The 10472-nt window shown below is 50.5% G+C and overlaps 1 pseudogene across 1 annotated transcript in view; it reads right to left on the bottom strand.

Annotated features, from left to right (window-relative positions):
- Nucleotides 1-211: 211 nt before the first annotated feature.
- Nucleotides 212-10472, bottom strand: part of LOC147102017 (uncharacterized) — an 11637-nt pseudogene continuing 1376 nt past the window's right edge. Inside the window, exons 2-4 of the transcript XR_015073302.1 lie at nt 6233-6384; nt 5591-5680; nt 212-4149 (exon numbers count right to left, since the gene is read on the bottom strand). The product of XR_015073302.1 is annotated as an uncharacterized LOC147102017 (transcript). The remainder of the gene's footprint in view (nt 4150-5590; nt 5681-6232; nt 6385-10472) is intronic.

Genomic DNA, 10472 nt, shown 5'->3' with positions numbered 1-10472 from the left:
GGGAGATATGTGTAAACTGTCTGGTGTCACTCAGTCCCTCTCTCTCAGCGAGATATCTGTAAACTGACTTATCTCTCAGTCCCTTCCCCCACAGGGAGATATTTGTGCACTGACTGGTGTCTCTAAGTCCCTCTCCCACAGGGTGCATGCCTGCCAAGTCAGCAGTACCTGAGGTAGGACGTGTACGGAGGAACCTTGAGGAGTGGAAAGAAATATTTGAACTAAAATAATTTAATTTCCATCACAAGGCTTTCATTAAAGTGACAAGTGAGCATCAGAATAAATAAAAAGGAGAGACTCCTGCACACTCTTGTCAAAAACGCTAAGATTTAAACAAGAAACCATCAGTTACAGAGTACAGCTCTCTGTACAAATAAAACCAATCTGCTGTAAACAGAAACACAAAACCAGAGAGTATACCCAACAGCTTCACAATCATCAAACCATCTCAGTTTATGGGAATCAAATTTTATGATTAAAAATATCCATAGCACTTTGCTGGACTTAGATTTGGTACAAAGGTGAATTGATTAAAAAACTTCAACCTTTTGGGTACAAGCCTGTGGGATACTGGGACAGGCCCACTGGTACCCAGATACAGGCCTGTGGGATACTGGGACAGGCCCACTGGTACCCGGATACAGGCCTGTGGGATACTGGGACAGGCCCACTGGTACCCGGATACAGGCCTGTGGGATACTGGGGTACAAGCCCTCTGGTACCAGGGTACAGGCCTGTGGGATACTGGGCCAGGCCCACTGGTACCAGGGTACATGCCTGTGGGATACTGGGACAGGCCCACTGGTACCCGGATACAGGCCTGTGGGATACTGGGGTACAGGCCCATGGGGTAACTCTAGCTCCAAGAGATGCCCAGGCAAAGACCTATGGGTACAGCTGCATTGGTTTCTGGTTGCTCTGCAGTATTGTACCAGAGGCCATTAATCACGTAGATGATTGGCACCGTTACAGCTGAGATCTACACACGTACACCCCCAGAGGGACCCGGACAGCATCACCAATGCGGAGATCAGCTAGCACAGCACACAGGGGGGTTCTAACCCGGACCTGCCGGCCCTGTCTGACTCACTTACTCATTGAACCATTGGGGAGGCCTGTGTGGAACTTAACAATGAAAGTAAAACCCAATGATGATGAAGGATTTTACAGTACCAAGATTTTAAAAGCATCTTTTGAAGTTTAAAATGAAGTTTGTTTTTGGTAGGGGAGAGAGAGAGAGAGAAATCCTCGGCAACACAATCGGATTGAACCTTAGCTCACTGGCAGCATCAGTTTCGGATTACAATCCAAACCCATCAACCAGAACTGAGCTCTGTCAGTTGTGACTAAGGTGCAGAGCACTGGGGACACAGACGACCCTGAATGCAGCTTGCTCCTGCCAGCTGAACCTGCAATAGGATTGGTGAATTCTCACTGTTTCCTGCTTGAAATTGGCTGTCTAGGCAAGATCAATTGACAAGGAATGAACTGATTTCTCAACAGGGATACAAAAGATAAATATTTCCACAATTTCAGGGGCTCAAGACAATAAGGGTTATTCACAACGGTAAACTTTGGTAACACGACAGCTGAGCCTGGTCCAGCCCTCCTCTGATGTCATGTACACCCCAGTGGGCCCTCGACAGCATCATCTCAGGGCTGAGATCACCCTCCTAGACTTTTGACTACTAGGTTTAGAAAGAACAAAGAACTTGCATTTATATAACGCCTTTCACAACCTCAGGACGTCCCAAAGCGCTTTACAGCCAATGAAGTACTTTTGAAGTGTAGTTACTGTTGTAATGTAGGAAACACGGTAGTCAATTTGCACACAGCAAGGTTCCACAAACAACAATGAGATAAATGACCAGATAATCTGTTATAGGTGTTGGTTGAGGGATAAATATTGGCCCAGACACTGGGGAGAACACCCCTACTCTTCTTCGAAATAGTGTCAAGGGATCTTTTACATCCACCTGAGGGGGCAGGCAGGTTTAATGTCTCACCTGAAAGACTGCACCTCAGACAGTGCAGCACTCCCTCAGTGCTGTACTGGAGTCAGCCTAGATTATGTGTTCAAGTCTCTGGAGTGGGACTTGAATACAGGGCAGCACGGTGGCATAGTGGTTAGCACTGTTGCCTCACAGCGCCAGAGACCCGGGTTCGAATCCAGCCTCGGGTGACTGTCTGTGTGGACTTTGCACATTCTCCCCGTGTTTGCGTGGGTTTTCTCCGGGTGCTCCAGTTTCCTCCCACAGTCCAAAGATGTGCGGGTTAGGTTGATTGGCTATGATAAATTGACCCTTAGTGTTAGGGGGATTAAATACGTGGGGTTACAGGGATAGGGTGGGATATGTGTTGGTGTAGGGGTTACGGGGATCGGGTGGGATATGTGTCGGTGCAGGCTCGATGGGCCGAAATGGCCTCTATTTGCACTGTGGGGTGTGTGTGTGACTCAGGGTGAGAGTGCTGCCAACTGAGCCACAGCTGACAATAAAACCTAGTTAGTGACAAAGCTGACATGTGACCTCTCCTCTCCTGCCCACAGCCCCCCGTCCCACCCAGCGCGATTCCTAGCATGAACACATTTAGTCTGTGTTCTATTATCTGAAGTGCACCTTTCAGCTAAGAACTTGTGTCACGGCCTTTCGTTCCTCTGCCGTTCGCACCTTGTGCTCACGGCCTTTTCTATGATCCTGGATCTAGGAATCTAAAACCCTGCTCTGTAACCAGGGGCTGGGAACTCCATGTAAGGAGCCTGGGATCAGCTTCCCGAAGTGCGGGCACCAGCCCAGCTAAGACCAGTGTGGGAAACTGTGAACATAAGAGCTGTGTGTCCTACACACTTTATTTAATTGAGATAATCGAAGTGAGGCCATTTTAATACAGACCAGGCGTCCTTATTAACCAGACTGAACTAAACAGGTTTGTAACCAGCTTGTTTGAGAGTCCCTTTACAGCCGAGTGCTGCTAATTCATGTGTAAGAATTTAATAGAGGATTAGTTTACAAAGACATCATCTCACCCTCCCATTTACCTGAGGAACTGAGAGATATGGCTGCTTTTTGCTACCAAATCATTTCTACTAACAAGTGCGTAGACTTACTCTCACCAACTGCCCAGGACAGCAGCTTAAACTGCACCTTGCTGTGTGGGTCTGTGCACCTCACAGTAACATACCACAAGCTAATATATCCTACCTAGATCCGGCCATGGGTATACGTTGCCTAGATGCCAGGCACTGTGCCAATCCGAAACGGGTATGAAAACCACTGGTGAGTAATTATCTAAAGGTAGCTAAGAGTGTATTTGGCCAGGTTACACTCATCTGGCGCCAGCAAGAAGCAGGACAAGAGAGTGCAACAGTAAAGGGTTAGTCTGTTTAACCAATACTGACAGGCTAGAGTGATCCGACTGACATTAATTACAGGATTCAGCTGTTCACGTGTGTGACTGACAAAGTATACTGGTCGAAAGATCGCTGAGGTGGACTGTGCTTAGTCTGTGCAAAGGCAACACATTCCTGCACTAACCCTGCTCAGTACAGATCAAAGGCGCCATCTGTTGGCTTTTTGCTCAGGAATTTAATGTCTAGGATCAGAGAAAGGCTGATGGGTCGAGTTCTGTTTTCCTTGTAAAAGAATACTTACAACAGTCAATAGCTGTTCATAAAAACCATCAGTAATATAAAAATTATGGCTACACACACAACTGGGATGAATGTAACCTCAGAGACTTGATCTTCCGAGAGATGATTAATCTGAACACTCAGATATCCAGTTCGATGGAATAAGTCTCATTGAAATGTCAGGCTATTCCAGTATAACAGACAAAGCTACAGGCACTGTTGGCCAATTGTAATTCACCCTCGAGAGTCGACAGTTATCCATGACACAGGAACTGCTTGCTGGTTGGTAGGGTCATTGTCAATCTGCAAGGCTATATTTGTTGAACTGAACCAGGGTGACAGGGAGCAGTAGAGAGGCAAAAGAGAACAAATACATCCTCGGAGGTCCGGCATGTGGCTCGCAGTCGCTTTGTGACTAGCCTCCGAGTCGCTGCCCCGCGCCCCAGTTGAAGCCCCCAGGTCGGTCCTCAGGCAGTGGGTTGTAGTTGGGATCTTCTTCGGCAATGTCAAAAATAGCTTTCCTGTGGTGATAAACAGAACCCATTCCTGGAATCAGTGACGAAAACAAACAGCGTCACACAGTGCTGACAGGAGCACTCGGACAGCACCAGAGCTGACAGTAACTCACTGGCGGGGGGGGGGGGGGGGGGGGGGGGAGAGCCGGGCCCGGGGGGGGGGGGGGCAGAGATAGCCGGGCCGGGGGCGGGGGGGGGGGCCGGGCGGGGTGGGGGGGAGCCGGGCCAGGGGGGAGAGAGCCGGGCGGGGGGGGGAAAGAGCCGGGCGGGGGGCGGGGCGGGGGGGAGCCGAGCAGAGGGGGGAGCCGGGCAGGGGGGACGTGAGCTGGATATTGTTTGTGATTAGTAGTAATACACCCTCAATGACAATGAGCAATCAGCTGCAGCTTGCAGAATGCCTGTTGTCTGGCAGGCCAGCATGCTAGCTTTTTTTGGTACAAAGGGGCAGGTCTCAGGGTGGGTTCTGGGTGACCTTGTGTCCTTGGCTAATGATGCCTCTGTGGTTGAGCAGCTGTGAAACATTACAACAGCAACATGCAGCACCATCTGTGATTGTATCGAGCAGACAAGTGGATTGTTGAAAGGTGTTTTGATTGGTCATGGGGGAGCTCTGTGGTAAACCCCCAGCACTGCCTCCATAACATTGTGTAACACACAGTTTGTTGTCAAAGAAATCCCTGAGTGTGAATGTGAGGCAGCTGAGGGGCAAGGAGAGGCCCCCCTACTGCTAAATACCCAGCATTGCCCGCAACAAGCGAATCCCGAGACCTTCTCTATACTGGAACCCGAACCTCCTTCAGATCTCTTCCCACAACATACTCAACCCTTCACCACCCTAACGCCAATCTCTGTGCCCTGCTTCCCCCGCTACCCGTGTGTCTCGTCAGTACCTTGGGACAGAATAGAGGGGAGAGCTGGAGAAGGATGGAGTGATTGACTGAGCGGAGGACCAAGGGGGAAAGCATGCTGCACTCACATACAATACCATTACTGACTCGGCTCAGCGTAGTCTTAGTTCTAAGGGAAGATCATAAACTAGACTTGAGATATTTGAAGAGGGAGCAGTGGAAGTGGGCAGTGACGGCTAGTAACTGCAGAGGATGGGGGAGGGCAATAGGCCATTTATTTTGCGAAGCATTCCGAGACAGTTTTATAACCCAGCAAAACCATGCAGGGAGTGCACATCTCCAGGTTCACACAGGGGGCAGCAGTCAGCGAGGCTCCCCGTGGAGATACAAGGCATCTCGAATAAATCAATATCACATCACATATCATGAAGACTTTCCACTCTTCAAGACTGTGGAAGGGCAGATTCAATAAATGATTCACTGATATTTGACCCCAAATGCCACAGTTCCGCTACTAGCTGTATAAAACACAGATACACCCCACGTTCTGGTACTGGTTCCCGAACACTCAACAATTGCTTCAGTAAAAACCGACTTACAAAATGCTTGGCGTCCTGAGCAGCCGTACCCCACCGGGTTGGTTTGGAATACATCTTCCAAAAAATAATAGATATGGCCAACAGCGATTCCTAAAGTCAAACAACAGCCAGATAAAGTTAGAAGTACAAACTAGCACTGCACACAAAGCGGCAGCACCTTAGTTTCCCCAATATCTAACGAAGGAACACTGCCATCACGACTCGCTTCCTAAGTATTACCATTAACTTGCAATGTGTTTTCAGACCTCCGAGAATCACAGAGGTAGGCCATTCAGCCCATTGTGCCTGTGCTGGCTCTTTGAAAGAGCTCTCCAATTAGACCCACTCTCTGCTCTTTCCCCAGAGCCCTGCAAATCTTTCCTTTTCAAGTATTTATCTAATTCCCATTTGAAAGTTATGATTGAATCTGCTTCCACCACCCTTTCAGGCAGTGCATTCCAGATCACAACAACTCAGTGTGTAAAAGAGTGTCTCCTCACATCTCCCCTGTATTTTTTTTTTACCATTACTTTAAATCTGTATCCTTTGCTTACCGACCCCTCCTGCCAGTGGAAGGAGTTTCTCCCCATCCACTCCATCAAAACCCCTCCTGTGCTGTTGCTCACAGTGAGTTGCAGGTTTAGTAAGTACTGAGTGTTATACCAAGTAGGATTATTAGGGGCACTGGGGTCTCAGAGCACTGGAAGAGGTCCGAGGTTTGGCAGTACAGGGGTGGGATGCTAGGCTCCAACAGTATCAGAAGGGGGCGGGGGGCAAGGTCTGGGTAACCTCTTGCTTCTGAATCAAATTCAAGCCTCACTCCAAAAATTGAGCGCATAATCCAGACTGGCACTTCAGTGCAGTACTGAGGGAGCGCTGCACTGTCGGAGGGGCAGTACTGAGGGAGCGCTGCACTGTCGGAGGGGCAGTACTGAGGGAGCGCTGCACTGTCGGAGGGGCAGTACTGAGGGAGCGCTGCACTGTCGGAGGGGCAGTACTGAGGGAGCGCTGCACTGTCGGAGGGGCAGTACTGAGGGAGCGCTGCACTGTCGGAGGGGCAGTACTGAGGAGCGCTGCACTGTCGGAGGGGCAGTACTGAGGGAGCGCTGCACTGTCGGAGGGGCAGTACTGTCGGAGGGGCAGTACTGAAAGAGCGCTGCACTGTGGGAGGGTCTGTACTGAGGGAGCGCTGCACTGTGGGAGGGGCAGTACTGAGGGAGCGCTGCACTGTGGGAGGGGCAGTACTGAGGGAGTGCTGCACTGTCGGAGGGGCAGTACTGAGGGCTGTGCTGCACTGTCGGAGGGGCAGTACTGAGGGAGAGCTGCACTGTCGGAGGGGCAGTACTGAGGAGCGCTGCACTGTGGGAGGGGCAGTACTGAGGGAGTGCTGCACTGTCGGAGGGGCAGTACTGAGGGAGTGCTGCACTGTCGGAGGGGCAGTACTGAGGGAGAGCTGCACTGTCAGAGGGGCAGTACTGAGGGAGCGCTGCACTGTCGGAGGGGCAGTACTGAGGGAGTGCTGCACTGTCGGAGGGCAGTACTGAGGGAGCACTGCAGTGTGGGAGGGGCAGTACTGAGGGAGCTGCACTGTGGGAGGGGCAGTACTGAGGGAGCGCTGCACTGTCGGAGGGGCAGTACTGAGGGAGCGCTGCACTGTCGGAGGGGCAGTACTGAGGGAGTGCTGCACTGTCGGAGGGGCAGTATTGAGGGAGCGCTGCAGTGTGGGAGGGGCAGTACTGAGGGAGTGCTGCACTGTCGGAGGGGCAGTACTGAGGGAGCACTGCAGTGTGGGAGGGGCAGTACTGAGGGAGCGCTGCACTGTCGGAGGGGCAGTACTGAGGGAGTGCTGCACTGTCGGAGGGGCAGTATTGAGGGAGCGCTGCACTGTCGGAGGGGCAGTACTGAGGGAGTGCTGCACTGTCGGAGGGGGCAGTACTGAGGGAGCACTGCAGTGTGGGAGGGGCAGTACTGAGGGAGCGCTGCACTGTCGGAGGGGCAGTACTGAGGGAGTGCTGCACTGTCGTTGAGGCAGTACTGAGGGAGCGCTGCACTGTTGTTGAGGCAGTACTGAGGGAGCGCTGCACTGTCGTTGAGGCAGTACTGAGGGAGCGCTGCACTGTCGTTGAGGCAGTACTGAGGGAGGGCTTGCACTGTCGTTGAGGCAGTACTGAGGGAGGGCTGCACTGTCGTTGAGGCAGTACTGAGGGAGCGCTGCACTGTCGTTGAGGCAGTACTGAGGGAGGGCTGCACTGTCGGAGGGGCAGTACTGAGGGAGGGCTGCACTGTCAGAGGGGGCAGTACTGAAAGAGCGCTGCACTGTGGGAGGGCAGTACTGAGGGAGCGCTGCAATGTGGGAGGGGCAGTACTGAGGGAGCCCTGCACTGTGTTAGGGGCAGTACTGAGGGAGTGCTGCACTGTCGGAGGGGTAGTACTGAGGGAGGGCTGCACTGTGGGAGGGGCCGTACTGAGGGAGGGCTGCACTGTGGGAGGGGCAGTACTGAGGGAGGGCTGCACTGTCAGAGGGGCAGTACTGAGGGAGCGCTGCACTGTCAGAGGGGCAGTACTGAGGGAGCGCTGCACTGTCAGAGGGGCAGTACTGAGGGAGCGCTGCACTGTCTATGGGCAGTACTGAGGGAGTGCTGCACTGTCGGAGGGGCAGCACTGAGGGATCACTTTCCTAGCTGGGAGAGTAACTAGTGATGTGAAGGAAGGGAAAATGAAATGATAAAACAGATAGGAAAGCAAAATAGACAGGAAGCTGTACCATTTTGGGACTTCTGCCTGTAAGGAATTTCCATTCCCATGATATTTCTATGATGGTGTTCTGTTCAGCTAATGAATGGTTAACTCCCAGGAAAACAGTATTTTTTGACAACACTAAAGGCAGCAGACAGTGAACAATGGGTGGAGGGTTAATAGGCTAAACAAAGAAAAATTGGACAGCCATCAAACTCGAGTTTTGCAGGTTACTGTAACTTCTAAACAATGGGAAGCTCCAGCGTGGGATGCAATTCAGGAGCGATAATGTTGGAAGACAAAGGAGGACTAGTAGCAACGTTAATCAAAGATTCCACTGCAGCACTAGAACAGAGCAATGATACAGGGGATGGGACAACAGCTGATTCTATTTGGTTCGAGCCAAGGAATAAAGGAACTATATATGACAATTGGCTGAACAGTGGAAAGGAGATGGAGGAAGGGATAAGTAGACAAATTGGAGAAAAGTGAAAGTGCAACATGATTATGATAATGGGTGAATTTAATATCCAGAGACTGGGGGAAAGAGTAATGCAAGTGGCAAAGAATAGGAGTAGTTTCGTACAATTCTTTGCAGAACTGCTCTCAACTAGGAAGGTGGTTGTGTTTGATCTAGTTGCAGGAAATGAAGTGGGGCAAGTAGATCATGTAAGGGTAGGGGAACAGCTAGGAAACAGTGACCACAACATATTTAGGTACAATATAAAACTGAAAAGGAGGGGCATCAGTCAAAGATAAAGGTAGTTAACTGGAAAGAAAACCCAATTTCAATGAGATAAAAAGGGAACCAGCCCAAATAAAACTGGAAACAAATTATTTAAGGAACATGATTAGGGTTCAGGCTAGACATTCCCAGAAAGACAACCAAACAGGAAGACGTGTGGGAGTTTTGCATGTAAAGTTGAACCACATTTGAAGGATGAGGAACACGGTATTTACACTCAATAAACTAACATTCTTCCTCATTTGTTCAACTCCACATACAGATCAAAGTATAGTTAAAGCAGTACACAACCTGCAGCTTAGAAGCACTGCTGCGCTGGTGTGTGCCAGTGTGATGAACTGTCAGAACTTATGAAACAAGAAATGTAGAAGCTGGGGAAACGCTTGTGTGTGCAGAGACAGTGCACGAGGGCTTTATTTTATTGAAAACCCAGGTGACCAATCCAAAGAAAGACTTCTATCCACAGAATGCACAGAGGGCAGCACGGTGGCATAGTGGTTAGCACTGTTGCCTCACAGCGCCAGGGACCCGGGTTCGAATCCGGCCTCGGACGACTGTCTGTGTGGAGTTTGCACATTCTCCCCGTGTTTGCGTGGGTTTCCTCGGGTGCTCCGGTTTCCTCCCACAGTCCAAAGATGTGCGGGTTAGGTTGATTGGCTATGATAAATTGACCCTCAGTGTTAGGGGGATTAAATACGTGGGGTTACGGGGATAGGGTGGGATATGTGTTGGTGTAGGGGTTACGGGGATCGGGTGGGATATGTGTCAGTGCAGGCTCGATGGGCCAAAATGGCCTCTATCTGCACTGTGGGGTTTCTGTGATTCTGTGAATGCCGAGACAGATTGGAGACCTGCCATTTCAAATCATTAAAGTCTCTAGCGTTAATATTTCTGTACGGCCAGAACGGTGACCACCTTAAGTTGATCACGCTTGTGTGCGAAGGAGATGCACCTTTTCAGTTTCATGAGCCGGTCATTTCACAGATGGGTAAGTCACCTCAGCCGACTTAGACCAAGTGCTTGATGCTGAGTGTAGCCAGGTGTTGGCAACAGCTGATCTTGATAATTAAGCTGCCGCTGGTTTGGGATTGCTGGGGGTGAGTGACAGTTCCCAGCAGACACAGAAGTAAATGCTGGATGGAGCCTTTTCCCAGTTTGTCACTTTCCTTGCTGTGTCAATATATGGGTGGAAGCTAACAAAGGACCATGGGACTTTCGGATATATTTCTAAAAAATAGTATTTTCCAGCACAAGACCAGGCCATGCGGCCCATCGTGCCTATGCTGGCTCTCTCAGAGAGCTCGCGACTTGTCCCATTCCCCTACCCTTTCACATTTTTCTTTTTCAATTATGACTCCACTTCCCTTTAAAAAGCAGTTATGGATTCTGTTCCCACCGATGTTTCTGGTCGGGCATTCCACG

The sequence above is a fragment of the Somniosus microcephalus genome, chromosome 22, assembly GCF_052327205.1.
Source record: "Somniosus microcephalus isolate GS21.2 chromosome 22, FLI_Smic_1.0, whole genome shotgun sequence".
NCBI classification, from domain to species: Eukaryota; Metazoa; Chordata; class Chondrichthyes; order Squaliformes; family Somniosidae; genus Somniosus; species Somniosus microcephalus.
This window is presented reverse-complemented; position numbering and strand designations above follow the sequence as displayed.